Consider the following 14,496-nt stretch of genomic DNA (forward strand, 5'->3'; position numbering starts at 1 on the left):
TATATATACAAGTGTGTAAAAGTTAAATTGTATAATTAAAATATGTCTTTTTAATGTTTTGGGATGTCAAGTGAGTTTAATTACAGATTTATGAAATCTATGATGATGATCAAGCTTTTGCATGTGATTCACATATGATCTATATTCCGAAATCTACAGTATATAACCCTTGTTATTGCTGGACATATTCCACTACATTTATCGAAAAACATATATCAGACAGCTGTTAACATAGAACCCATCACCTCTCTGCAATCACACACTCGTGTCAGGTAACTCAGGTTCAAGGTTTGATTGGCTGAAGCCTATAGAGCAGCATCACTGCAAAATGTTCCATTGTGAATGATTGGGTCTAACAGCATGGCAGCCTTTGTCCTTGACCAATTACCCGTGATAATGTTTCACCTATGATTACATGAGAGAAGGTGCCGTCAGTTATTTTTTATTTTTAGCTTGGAACAGGAACAAAAAAACTGTTTGACACAGCTAGACCAGAGAAGAAATTTTTTTTTAATCAGAAATCTTTCATATCTCATGTTTGTCTTTTTGACTTCATACTTTGCATGTGTATCCTAAGTATTCAGTGTAAAATGATTTGGAAACTTTCAATAATAATTAAATTAAGTCTTTAGAGTAAGACTGTAACGTTCATTTTATTGCTCTATTGCTTTACATCAAGCTGAATTCTAGAGCTTTTATTTTGAAAAGTTTTGAACTCGGGTCTAAAGAGTGTGTTGATTACTTAACAGAACTATGATAATAATATCACAGTAAATCATTCACACTTACATACAAGCCACTTATGTGAACAGTAAATAAGCAAATTCTGTTTCATTTAATGAAAAACATTATTCTTCACTGCAGATATACCAGGTAGGATGAATGCAAAGTTTTCTAACTTCACTCTGCATCATTGACTGTTTGTAAAAGGTTCTACACAATGTCCAGCACACATATAGTAAAAGTAACAATATATTGTAGAACTGTTTGAGGAGGAATCACTAATGACAAGGAATCATTCTGAAGTAGCTCCGGAGCTTTAACACAGACCAAGAGAACACATCATTCCAACAGGCAGGTTTAGAACAGACACTCTTCTAGTGTCTTAAAGTAGGGTCAATGTTTTTTTATTTTCAGATCATGTAGGCTATCTATACCATACCCATATGTAGTACTGCATGTGAGGTGAGAATATTGATTTTTCAACAGCTATTAGTCGTCTTTAGATCTACAGCATATAATGATAGGCTTGGAGAACACAATGCATCCATTGTGTGCTTCTTTCTCTGCCTGACAAAGCTCTGTATCATCAGCTGAATCCTTAGTTTCCTCAGGCAGCCTGGGTGCTCAGCACTGAGATCCATCAGTGGCCACCAAACAATGTTTTATTTTTTCATGTATGGTATGACATCACCACTCCCCATCGTTTGCCTCTGATAGATGGGCACTGAGCTGTTAGCGCTGACATGCTATCTCACATCGGACATCTGTGGAGGGTTTGTGGACACGATAAAGACAGGTGATGTGGCACACTCTGTTCCTTTGTCAAACAAAGAAGACAAAGCTGCTTTCATGCTTTGAACCCCAAACAATGTTATATCTTTTTTTTCAAATGAAAGATTATTTTCTCAATATACAAAACATAAAAAACTGGTGTGCATATGGCCAAATATAAACGCTTAAAGGTCCAGTGTGTAAGATTTAGGTGAGAGGGATCTATTGGCTGAAAGTGAATGTAAAACAATCCTTGTGATGTTTTGACTAGTGTGTTTCTTCTAAATTGTATGAATTGCTATTTTCTTTACCCTAGAATGGGCCATTTATATTCAAATACTTTATATTTACATGGAGGGGGGTCCTCTCTACGGAGGCCGCCATGTTTTTGACAGTAGCCCAAACTGGACAAACTAAACAGCCTTTGAGTTTTTATGACAACTGAAGCTACCACAGGTTTTCTTACATGTTTGGAAGGAGAGGGTGAGGTGAGGGGGTAATCAGCTGCAACATGCAAGTTCACCACTAGAAGTCACTAAATTCTACACACTGTACCTTTACGTATTTTAGAGGCAAACTGAGGCTGATAGGGCTGGAAATATTTAAAAAGTGTGCACTTATCCTGATGCTACACTACACTTTCAGTAGCATGAAAGAGCTCCAGAGCTGTCCCCCTGGTTTATTTAGAGCCCCTGAAAAGTCACAGAAGAATTCTTTTTCTGCAGTTCTCTTGTTAGCCCATACTAACTTTTCCATTCCCTCTGATCCATAGAGAGAGGCTGAGATGTGTTATGATACAGAACTATTTATTATTTAGCTGAACCTCATTGGTTGTGACTGCAGTGAGAAAGTGCTTATTGACTTAACCTCGCTCCTTTGGCGGCTGCTGATGAGGATGATCGAGAAAGGTCGTGGCTTCGATTGGGATTCTGGACAGGGGGTCAGGCAGCTGTGGCTGTTGTTAAAGTTGCTCTGTGGTTGTTACAATCACGGCTGTAATTAATTGATTTATAATAGATGTGACGAAAAGACATGCAGTGGTTGAGTGTGGTAAGATAATGTACATGGTGAACTGATATATATGAGAAAGTGACATGATATACAATGATAAGAGGGTGTATGTGTAGGTGTGGGGCAGAAGGCAGCACATGGCGGTATATGGAGGCTATAGTGGGAATAGCCAAATTCTCAGATCCTTTATTGTGCTGGATGGATATCCAGTATGGGTCAATTTAGAGATCCAGGCAAGAAGATGATACAGAAGTTTGTATTTTTTATTAGAATACCTCAGTGGCAGTGGAGAAATGACTTAGCCGTGAGAGAAACCCAACATTTTTCAGGCTGCTACTGAGAGACTGGGAGAGACGACAGGGAGAGAAATAAGGGAAGTGAGAGAGTGTGAGGAAAGTGTGTGGATTATAAAGAAGGGTGGGTGATGTGAGTACATGTGAGCTCTAGATGTAGGGGCACACAGCAGCATTACTGCAGCAGTAGGGAATAACAATATTAATAGATATGAATACTTAAATTAATTACTTCACAAATACATGTTGGGAGTAAAAAGTAATTATGTGATGTCACAATTACAGTCCGTATTGAGAGTTTCACATTTGATAAAGAAGATCAAGAGAAGAAAAAATTAATTGATGATAAATGATCAACTCTGTAAATTGTAATAGAAAAAAGAAAATTAGATTACTATTATAAAGTCAGGCTGACACAGAGGAGGAGGAAAATATGCATAAAAGAAAAATGACATAATAAATTAGCCATTTTACATATTACCAATTCTGATTTATTATAAGTTTTAAGTATTGTGGGGTATAGTTATGGAATCAGAAGGCTACAATATGGTACAATGTAGTATAATAGTGAAGCTTTCTGAACTCAGCTGTGTATCTGAAACATGTCACAGCTAAAGCTGCACTGACTCAGCCAGCACATCCAGGCAGAGCAGCTGTAGTTGCAGCCAGTTACTGCTGGAGCGAGCAATGAAAGCAAAATGTAGAATGTTACATCATCTCTTCTTTGTGCATTTCTTTAATTCTTATCAGGCCCATATCGTACTCTCATGAAGCTTAATATGTCTTTATTTCAGGGCTCCCCTAGAAACTGATGCTTTATTGTACATCGATCACATTATTTTTTTCTCAAACTTCATTTCTGCAGCACCTCTTTTGTTGCCCACTGTCTGAAATGTAGAACGGACTATAAGGGCCACTCAGAACAAAATATGAGATTGCAAGAATAAATTTGTCGTAATTATAAGCTTCTTTTACTTTTACAAAGGGTATATCATAAAATCACCTGCTTTAAGATGAGGAATATGGAGTGTGACAACCCAGGGGAACGTGGAGGCAAGATTCACACTGAAAACAGGAGACTCAGACAACTGCCATGACACATAAGGTGTCTTTTAATAAAAAGGGTTTCAGGGGAAGGGAAAGGGGGTCAAACTATAACTGAAGCTTCCTCCCGTCTGGGGTCTTTACCTCTTGGCCTTAATCAAGAGCGGTGCTGCTGTCCTGTGGGAATAGCAGAGAGAGAGAGATTAGTGAGCCTTTCTGTTTACCACTGTGGGGACCCAGCTTTTCCCCAGTGGCAATGGACTCCAGTTTCTTGAGGTGACGATCCTCTTGCCAGCCTTTTGGTGTCTCTCCTGTTACCTGATTGATCCTCTGAAGAAAAGCCCTCCCCCGCCTGGAGGCTGGGCTCATAAGGTGTGTCCCTAACCCGAGTGTGTGGATCTGCCCCCTGGGCTGGATGGCATGGCTGTTTCCCCTGGTTTGCCACAGGAGCATAAAGTTTTACTGTAGTATAGGTTTCACAAATAAAGAAAAATGTAATCTTCAGTACCACATTATCATATACGCACACTTAAAGGTTCAGTGTGTAGAGTTTAGTGGTGAAGTGTCATGTTGCAGCTGAACACCCCTCATCTCACCCTCCTCTTCCAAACATGAGAGAGAACCTGTGGTGAACTTCCGTTGTCATGAAAACTCAAAATGTGTTCGGTTTGTCCAGTTTGGACGACAGTAAAAAACATGGCGGTCTCCACAGAAAGGACCCCCCTCCATGTAAATATAATGTTTTTAGATAGAGACCATTCTATGGTAAAGAAAACAACATTTGATACAATTTATATGAAACACACCAGTGAAAACATCACTAGAATTACTTTTTATTCAATTTCTGCCAAAAATTCCTTTCACCTAAATCTTACACACTGAACCTTTAAATTACATAATTCTTGTAATATAACAAAATTTCTTCTAAATTGTGACCTCACTCTTGTAATATCACAACTTTATTCTCATAATATTATGACATTAATTTCTAATTGTTCGTTTTTACCAATACGGCCATGTAAGCCCTGTGCAGGAAACAAAACAATTCTACAGAAAACTGTGCAACTGCACATGTTTGAGTGGAAGTCTGAGGCAACACTGGGCCGTTTACTATAACATTTTCTGTAATCTCACATAATGGCATGTTGTGTCTGACCAGTAAGCACACACTACTTACCTCTGTGTGAGTTAGCAGTGGGGTTTTATGTACTCTAATGGATTGTGTTTATCAAAGGACTCTCATGTGATCAGATTTTTTACCAAACAGATTTGATGGATTATTGTCATGGCCAAAATCATTCACAATAATAATGTTATCAATAAATATATGGAAAGTTTTTACAGTAAAAAATAATAATTACACAAATGAAACATTGATGATCAGCAGATTTTCTATTTTTATTGTGTTTTATTACCTTTTCACAAATTAATGATGCTCAAAATACTACAAAATACAAAAAAATACTAATATGTACTCAGATTGTGCACATAGATGATGATCTCATTGATGGTCAGAACGTCATTAATGGACCAATTTTCACACTAATGTATTTAAATATTGTTTATTTGAATACATTAGAGTTTTATAATTATTTGTTCTTGCATCATTATAGAATGGAATATGAATTATTTAGGAGGAGCTGGATGTTTAATATTTACAGGAAATCAACAATTCATTAAAAATAATCATTTATAAAAAAATTAACTAATAATACTTTTATACCTCAATACTTAATTGGATAACTAACTACTAATCTTAGAGAAGTCGAATCCAACCATTTCAAGAATTGAAAACAAAGTTGGGAAAAAAACTGTTGAGGAGAAATGTTCAAAGCAGATGGAAATTTGGGCTTTGGTCTCACAGGGACCATTTTAACATGCGTCCACCTGGAACTTTGATCAGATTAACATGTGGCATCACAACAGTACAGAAATGAAGACAATCATCTTTTACTAAGTCAATAAGACTTATAAGTGAATGCAACAACCGGTAATGCTTGTGTGTCTGCTAGATGTGTGAAGAGTTAACCCTTTATCAACATATTACCATAACATCTATATAAAGTATTGGAGATTTGTTGTTTTCTGCACCTCTCGATGTGCATTTATTCACAAACTTTTCCGACCACAGAGAACTTCTGGGTGTCAGCAAAGGTTTTGGTTTGTTCCTCTGGCACAACAAAAACTGTTAGTGCATCTATAAAGATGCATGTTCATCTTGAGCAGAGGAATAAATCTAGACTCAGCACATTCTCCAGAGTTGCCACAAGGCAATCTGAGAGATCAAGGAAAGTATATGTGGAATGTTAATCATAAATCATTATGTCTGTACTGCTTGCTGTAATTTTGCTTCATCATATGCCCTCAATGTATTACTCTTGCACTTTTTCTTCATGCTGCTCTTCTTTTTCATGTCTTACAAAGTATCAGGCCAATAAGTTGAATTCTATTTTTTGATCTTCCGTGTATAATGTGCCATTCTCGTCTGTATCCATCTGTTCTTTAACTTTGAATATAATTCCACACATTGGGCAAAAGCTAAAGTTGCATCTTTGTGTTGTTTCTGGCCCCTTTGTGCAGCCTGTGACATTTTCCACCTGTTAAAGCCTCTTTAAGCCATGTTTAGGTTTCCAGGTACCACTGTCTTTAGATGGTGAATGCCCCAACTGTATGCTCAGCAGCTAACCATCAACGCTGTCTGTTAGCGAGTAGCATATAGAACATTCACTAAGTTTCAACTCCAACATTTCCAGTTAAGCTGTTGAGGAATATGTGCACTTTAATACCACCAACACAAAAAGCTAAAAGAGGTCAAAATCCCCCGTCGAGCTGTGTACTTGCAGCTTTATAAGAATCCATTATTTATTGTTTTCCAGCAGAATGTAGCTTTGAAACGTGATGACCACAAAGCCTTGTGAAGACACCCAAAAGTACATGTGGAACTTGGTTGTGCTGTCTGAAACCACATAATGCTTATTTTTCAGTGATTCAGCTGCATGTTTATGAAATATCAGTGTACGTTACCAGAACACCTTCAGTGTGCATGTATACTACTTCAGTGTATTCGTCTGGTGGCTGCAGATAAGCCTAATATGCAGTTTATCTTGCTTCTCTGATCTTGTGTAAAGAGATGAATGTCTTCAACAACACGATATGAAACAAAGACAGAACACGTTGAGTTATTTTATTTCTTGTTATCAAAGCCTGATAGATGATTGGATGATAATGTTCTTGAGCTGAAATCTTTACTATACAGATGCTGGTGCTTTTGCTATCGACGAAGCAGATGTGTTTTTGAAAATGCTTCACAATCAGCACAGTTAAATATATCTTGGTGCTTTTAAACTTCTGAGACTCACATAATGAGGGGAGGGAGCGATAAATGCAACACTTAAAAGTGAGTCACATTCGAGCAGAGTAGCTGTTTGCAGTTTTGTAAACATCTTTATGCGGGAGAATATTTAAATGAATCAAGCGGGAAGTGGCTCTTTCATCAAACTGACACTGAAATAGCAGATAGACGGTTAGGTTACTGCCAGATGTTGCATTCCAAATCATCACAGAAAATGTGGGTGATACATCTGACGAACGCTCTTCCTTGTAATGCAGAAGATAACCGTGGCCCGCTCCGAGTGGATTCACCATCGATGTCTGGGTGTTCAGTTCTTTCATTCCCACAGGGGATTGATTGTGTGATGCTGAGCCACCAGCTTTGGGTATCTGATTTAAGCAAAGACAGTGACTGAGTGCTGCTCAGCACCCATGCATTCTCATTATTAGAAGGAGGCCCCACCGCCCTGAAAACTGCTGCTGCCGTGCTCCATCCTTACTGCCAGTGAGGGTTTGTTTGCCATTTCTCACAGTTGAGGAAATGTGCACTCTACCCATGAGGGTGATAAATCAGCTCTGTCCCCTCGCTCGCAGTCCGCTGAGGACCAACAGCAGCGGTTTGAAGGGTGCGGAGATGCAGAGGTGAGCGCAGCTGCCAGTCAATAACCAACCCTGACTGAAAACAGCAGGTAAATACAGGAAGACACACTCCTGCTGAGTCCATTTTTACATTTACTCCACGTCGCAGCTTATTTCTAAAGGCCCCAGGGGATAATATTTTCAACAATCATATTTCTCTGCCTTGGGAACTGGTTTAGCTTTACATCAGGGTTTGTGTTGGCCTACTCTCTGCTCTAAAGGAAAGGTTACTGTCATGACTGGAAGCAGAAAATTACATTTACTTGAAATGGCCAAAGGTCATTTAATTGCTTGGCTTTCTAGGCCGACATCAGACACATTCTTTGAAGTGGTTTCCAGTCTTTAAGTGCAAAGTCAAGCGCACCACTGAATGGAGGTGTGAAATTATTACTATTCAGGGAGCTAAAAATGAAATTTAAAATTCATGCAAAATGTGTCCTTAATATGGCCACCGGTACATTTGCCTTTGTGTTCTTTGCTGTGCCTTTGCTCTCTTGTTGGATTTCTACCTGACCTAATCATTTGATTGAAGTACAGGCCAGTCAACTCACAAGCTGCATAACTGTTATTTCCAGAATATAGTACAAGTGGGATCAACAGTAACAACTGTTAACCATACTCTGTGATGTCGTCAGCAATTTTCAGGGCTGTCTCATTCAATGCAGTCCCTGAAGGTCCCATTTAACTGTTTATGGAAGTGGCTGTGTGCTCCATATGTAGAAGTACATATTCAAAACCAGATTTTTCAGTGTTTTCTATTGTAATACAAGCAATATCCAATACTTCATTGAAAAGACACAAACCTTACCATCTTCTTTGCCTCAGTGTGGTGCTTCATGCTCATGACAGTTCACTGAGGCTAGAGAACAGAAAACCCACTTGTTGTCATTGTAGTCAGTGTTTTTCCCCCATTGGCCACAAGAGGTAACAATCAGCACATCCATCTTTCTAAAGCACATTACAAGAGATGGCACACACGTTCTCTAAGGTCATGGTGCGGTTGTTTTGGTCCACACTCAAGTATGGCTGCTGTGTTTAGTTTTGTCCAAACAAACCAAAGAGGAAAACCTCTGTCTGATTAAATCAGAGCAAACAGTGCATGTTGGAAAACAGCCTCCATTTTCTTTCTCTTGTGCTAAAGTCTGCATGGTTACATAGAAAATGTGCTGCAGATAAAAATTCACAGCGCACCTATCATTAATCTATTTATCCCGTTCCTGGATTTTCCTGAAATTCAGCTTGCTTTTTTAGTTAGTTTGTTTTCTTTCTTATACTATTATGTCTTGGATTTAATGGGGCATTTTAAGTGTAGATATCAAGATACAAGTAAGTATGGGCTTCAGCTGTCAATTTTTCCATGTTTACTGTGAATCACAGTATGATTACTATACTATACTATACTTATAGTACTATAAGTGTTAATGTACAAGCCATGAATGTCCATGTCCACAATCACCTGATGCTCCGGTGGCTACAGTTTGACCTGTTACCCCGACTGATGTGGCCACTTACAGGGGTCGACATTTCCCTCACAAGAGTTGAGAACATGGAGAGAATGATCGACTCCTATGCAATAAAGTGGTTTGAAGTCCTAAGATGTCTGAGCAACATCGGCCTGTATGGACACAGCATCCAGGAGCTGCCTATCTCAGGTCTTGTAAAGGAGTTTAAATGCACCAAGACAAGACTGGAACTGACCCTCTTACATCAGCTTCACTTCCGGACGTGGAAGCGCCGCAAACCGCCAAGAAATGCTGTCCGCTTCCTTTCCATGCCCATGTTAATTGGACCGGAAGAAACACTCTTAAATAGATTTTAAACGATAGAGTCCCGAGACAAATCTATATGGGCTGTAGTCAGATTTACCTTTAGCCTCAGCGTACCCTCAAGTTTGGCCTGTATTGTTGATTACAAGGCCAAAACACTTGAGGTTATGTCCCTTACACCCGCTAACTCCTGCTAATATCTACTGTTAGTCTGTAACTTAAATTGTGCAGAAGACCTTCAAACGTACAAGAGATATTCACCATCTGGTCCTAGATTCTAAAATCTTCACTTTCATTTCTCTGTCCTAGTTTATGTTGATGTCTTGATATCCACTGTATCAGGACAGCCTGGTTTTTACTTATCATTCATTTTAAATCATTCTATACTTACTTATCAATACTCAATACTAAATAGAACATTTTGATTCATCAGCTTTATTGACCATGTCATTTTTCCACTGTAGAGAATGTCTACAATAAATGTAGTATTTACTCTCATTGGCTACACAGAGGCATTGGGAAAACAGCCAAATCCCTTGGTAATGCTTCCACCTAGGTAATGTTCTGATTTGTTTACTCCCCAATAAACATCATTCGATGAATGGCTCCTCCGTAATGGGACCCATTCAGGCGAATTGACTTAAGTCTGTAATTCACTGCAATCAAGGTATAATGTCTTTTCCTTTGCCTGTGAGATGGTGGCATTTAATAACCTCAGTGCAGTCACATGTCTCATGGTGATGTGCCACATAAATTCTGCTCATGTAACTGCTATTCTATCTCCTTAATAATCACACATGGGGTATTGGGGGAGTGTAGGCAAAAAATCACATGTGAAATCCCAAACAGTCTTAAGCTACATCCATAATAAAACAATTTAGTTTTAAAGATAAATATAGAGTCAGTGGCTTTCTGTGTGTTTTGGTTGCTTCCTGCTACATTCCATGTCCACTGTTGATCCATAGACTCAACTGTATATAGAAAATGGATGGAGAATCCAAGTCCAAAAAGTGAAGCCAAAATTGAAGTGTCTAAAACCCATATTCTCTTCCATCTCTCCTACACAACTTAGCTTCATTCATCAACTGGAACAGCAGCATTCCAGCTGCGGACAGGGAGAGACTGAATAAAGTGATAAGAAGGGCCAGTTCTGTCCTGGGAGCTCTCTGGAACCAGTGGAGGTGGTGGGAGACAGGAGGATGTTGGTCAAACTGTCCTCCATGATGGAGATGGTCTCCCACCCCATGCAGGACTTTTTAACAACACTGAGCAGCTTCTTCAGTGACAGACTCCTTCACCCCAAGTGTGTGAAGGAGAGATTCAGGAAGTCCTTCCTCCCTGCTGCTGTGAGACTGTACAACAAGCACTGCACCCAGTAGACCACCACACACTCCCTCTCTCTCTCTCTCTCTCTCTCACTCACACACACACAGAACCTCATCATGTACAACCAATGCAGAAGTCTAAGTGCAATTCATATACAGTAATTTCTCTTGTTTTAACTTAAAAACTTCATTTTCATGCTTGTTGATTATCTTGCTGTTGCAACGCTGTTAATTTCCCAATCTTGGGGCAATAAAGGAATTCTGATTCTGATCAATCAAGACCACAACACCTTTGCTGTGTATAAGGACCTGCCTTCTCACAAGACTCTGCCAGATCGTGACTCACCACGAGATGGTTACACTTCATGGGGCCCCTGGGAATGACCAACTATTAGTCTGAAGCAATGACAATTATGTAGGGCCCCGCAGGTCCGTTTTGCATAGGGCCCCTAAAGTCCCGTTAAACACCCCTGCATAACAATGCTGCATTACTCTGCAGCTCAGCCTGCCTCTCTGTTTTTTAGTTAGATCTGCAGAACAACAAGCTTGTTGGATTTTCTTGTGAATTATTAAATCTTTAAAACTCAGTCATGTCTCCGCTCCTGTGATCAGCCCTTTGTCCAGTATTACCTCAAAAACTAACACCAGTTGGAAACACTGATGGACCCATTGAACTTTCTGGAAAAAATAGGACATCACTAAAATTATTCATCTTAAATTCCTGCATGTGCAGGAAAGATTTTGCTTTATCATTGGTCTGAAAAAATATTATTATACTATTAACAAACATGAAAGCTTCCTGACATTATACAGTGCATCTATGGGCAGCCCTTTTTCCCCAATGAGGAGCCATTTGGGGTTCAGCCTCTTGCCTAAGGACACTTTGGCATGCCATGCAGATGGGGAAGACTGGGACCAACCGCTCTACCCCTCAGCTGCCCCGAGATGTGGCCAATTGACGTGCAACAACTTTATGGGTGCCGCCTAGTGGTGCACCTTGTGCGATGCATTGCAGGGGCCCCATAGTAACAGGATGTTATCAGGAAACCTGTTAAGAGCCTGGATTTTCAAAAGAAGCCCCTCCCATAGTAACAGGATGATACCAGAAAACCTTTTCTGATATATTCCACAATATTATTTTCAAAGTGTTGCTTAAAGGATCATAATGAAATTGTCAGCTTGTTCTGTCAGATAATGCAGCTTCAATTTAATGAGTCCAACAGAGAAGTATAATGTTAACTGTAAAAAGAATAAAGTTGAGCAAGCAAAGGTCCTGACATTATTTTATTGCTGAGCAAGAACATTATCACAAAAAACAGACAGGCTTCTACTGCCATATGTGTATTATAGTTTAAATTTTGGCACCTCATATGAAGATTGTCATCACACCATCACCATCAACAAGACAATATGAACCGTGAATTTCTTTGGAGGGGTATTTCTCCTAAATTCTCAACTGTATTCAAGCAGCAGGTGAACTGCTGGAGGCGACACTGAAACTTTTTCCTGAGAGAATGACAGACAGGCAGCTTCAGTTACAGAGCCTCAGCAGCACAGAAGCTGAATACAGAGACATATTATCACCTTAAAAAAACGAGAAACAAGTGCAGACTGGCACAGACTGTAACATTCTTCTGTCACACAATGCTGCTCCAGCAGTGTGTGTGTGTGTGTGTGTGTGTGTGTGTGTGTGTTCAGAGCACCTATACTACTTTTTAAAATAAAGAATTTGAATTTACTATCAACATTCTTCATACTTTCGCGCAGGAGAAGGGGCCGACTAGATTCACCCGGTGAAAACAAACATGGAAGAAGGCTGTGACGGAGTTAGTCAGTGGAGGGACGGTGAGGTTTTAAACCTCATAAGTACTTGATGTAAAACGTCTGTACGAGCAAAACTTGATGGGTCATACCGTAACCGGTTTGTGTTTGAAAAGCATATCAAGAGAAAAATCTGTGGCCTCCATATTTATTATTGACTTCTTCTCCTTGTTTTCTTCTGTACACAGCGTGCTGCGTGTTCCGACCTGTTCTTCTGCACATGTGGATCACATCAGAGCTATGACCAGTTCACATTAGAGTTTGACACTGGCCACATTTGAAAAGATAATATGAACTGCTACATCAAAAAATCCAATCTGGAAAAAAAATCAGATTTAAAGGTACAGTGTGTAGAATCTAGTGTTGAAATTGCATGTTGCAGCTGGACACCCCTCACCTCACCCTCTCCTTCCAAACATGAAAAAGAACCTGTGGTAGCTTCAGTTGTCATAAAAACTCAAAGGTGTTTAGTTTGTCCAGTCTGGACTAATGTAAAAAAACATGGCGGCCTCTGTAGAGAGGGTCCCCTTAATATAAATATAAAGTATTTAAATATAAAGGGCCTTTTCTGGGGAAAATAAAACTACAGTTCATTAAATTTAGATGAAACGAACTAGTGAAAACATCATGAGGATTATTCTACATTAATTTTCTGCCAATAGTTCCCTTTCTTTCCCTAAATCTTACACACTGGACCTTTGAGTACTTTTTACTTACTGTAAGGCTTGTAGTGTGATCGTAGTCTAAGTTGCCTACATCTGATTTGAAAAGATCAGATTCCATGTGCTTCGAGCTGTTCACACTGTCATACAATCAGACCAGGGTCACATGGGGGGGAACAAACACATTTGTGATACTTGGGGCTGCATTAACAACCTGCATTAGCAAAATGAAGCTTACTTGCATTACAATCCATCTGCACCTTAATTGTCATGCCGGTTTGCCCTCTGGTAATTTGAGCACAGGCACATCTCGCATATCATGTTAATTTGCTGCAACGACACAGAACATCAGCGATGTGATTGGACTTTAATGTGCGGTATGACTCGCATCAACAACTACTTTCAAGAAAGAAAAAGGTATTTTGTAAAGCTATTCTGCAAATCAGCTGACAGACAATCAAGACTCTCCTTGCATCATCGTTTCCCCTGTCAAAATACTCTATATTCCAGAATTGTCACTCACATTTGCTATGTTGTATCTGTGAGATTATTTGACATCAATGTGGAAGAGATAAGATAAAATATAATAAGTCTCTATTAATCCCAAAGGAAATGACTGTGCCAGTTTGCTCAAATATTACAGTACAGAACAATATATAGTAGAATAGAATACAGTGAAAAAAAATTCTTAAGTCTACAATATAAGTGAAGATAAAAATAAAAGCAAAAGTTTAAGTGTTTTGTAAATGAAATAAATGTAATATATACTGAGTAATGAAGAACCACTGCCTATAGGTAGATATCGATTAGAATAAGATAAGCAAAGTTACATTAGACAGGGAAACTAATACTTAACTGAAGGGGCAGTAAGTAGAAATGAAATGATAAAGTATTAAGTAATATGGGATATTGCATTTGCTACTGAAGTTGAAACATTGCACATGATAATGAATTAATACGATGATAAACAAAAACAGTAATATTACACAAATAGTATGTGAATGGTGTTACTACACATGAAAAAGAAACTGCATAATATTGCACTTCTTTTATGTATGTTGTTAACATGTTAAATGTAACAAGCGACAACAGAATTACCCTAGATGTATTT

This window comes from Paralichthys olivaceus, chromosome 2, assembly GCF_024713975.1.
Source record: "Paralichthys olivaceus isolate ysfri-2021 chromosome 2, ASM2471397v2, whole genome shotgun sequence".
NCBI classification, from domain to species: domain Eukaryota; kingdom Metazoa; phylum Chordata; class Actinopteri; order Pleuronectiformes; family Paralichthyidae; genus Paralichthys; species Paralichthys olivaceus.